Genomic DNA, 1,319 nt, shown 5'->3' with positions numbered 1-1,319 from the left:
GATGGACTCTCCTTAGAAGGACGCAAACACATTTGGAGAAAGATGGACAAGGAGGAGATGGAGAAGCCACCCAATATTAATCATAATTCCTTTTTCAGGCTAATGACACCCCGAAGAGAGGGGCTATTTGTTTCTATTTTCACAGGCAAAGGAGATAGGTGGATTTCTCTTCAGCCAGCAAGGCCCAGAAGAAAGCGGGGAAGCTGATGTGTGACCAGACCCTGTCCTGTTGCTGAAGTTATTCAAAACGTCAAAAAGACCTGGCAGATTCCTGAGAATGGCGATTGCTGACTGCTGAGATATTTCTTCCATTGCTGACGCTGTTTAAAAGAAACTTTGGGACTCTATCATAACTGAACATTTTATACAATAATAACTGGACTATTACTACAGATTAATATGCTGAAAGATCAAGATTTTGGACTTGTCAATGTTATAATGTGATTGGAATGTAACTGATTTCTGTGTAACTCCTTACCTATATAATGTAACATTGCATGATTGGGATTTGATTAGGAAATATTTGCAAGGGCTTAAGGGAAACATTTCGTTAGATGCTGATCAGCTTAAAAAGGATATTTTCAAAGACAGGCTTGAGGCATCTCCTGGCTCTAATATAATTAAGCAATTGGTGAAGGGCATGGAAGGATTGGACCCTAGTGCTTGGGTTCAAAGTATTTCTCATAGCCTGGGTTCCAGCCTAACAGTGCTGCTCATTATCACAATTTTTGTCCTGGCTATCATGTGTTGCTTCTATAGAAAGCTAAGGCGTATGAAGGAGAATCATTCTGCCTCTATGGCACTTTTGAAATTCGAGCAAAAGGCAAATACCGTGAGGAGCAGAGAACAGGAAGAGTGTGTTTAAGGAAGACTCCTTCATTGTCTCGCAAAGGAGCCTGGGAGGCTAGGTTTCTAGTGGTAGAGGGGAACCCCTACCCGTGTGAGTAATAGGTAAGTCCTAATCATATGCTCATGATATTGTTCCTCTCTTTACCCTCCTACATGGTGCTGATCTGAGGTTGTCTCTTACAAGCACATAGCTGGTTGCTGTGTGGCCGGCGGCTTTAATTATAGGAGCAGACATTCCTATTTGACTCGATTTTCTTCCCGCCGCGGCATCCAGCCCCTCTCATACCTTCCTCCAATAGCAGTTGGGCATAAGGAGTCTTTATCCCCAGTACCTGGATTAAAAATGTTTCTACTAAGCCTGAATTTTTGTCTGTATTAATTGGATCATGAAGTTTTGCCTTGACAGCTTTGATGTATAGAAAATAACCATGTTAAAAAAAACAAACAAACAAAAAAAGAAAACCATGTCG

Source organism: Tenrec ecaudatus, chromosome 12 (assembly GCF_050624435.1).
Source record: "Tenrec ecaudatus isolate mTenEca1 chromosome 12, mTenEca1.hap1, whole genome shotgun sequence".
Taxonomy (NCBI): domain Eukaryota; kingdom Metazoa; phylum Chordata; class Mammalia; order Afrosoricida; family Tenrecidae; genus Tenrec; species Tenrec ecaudatus.
This window is presented reverse-complemented; position numbering follows the sequence as displayed.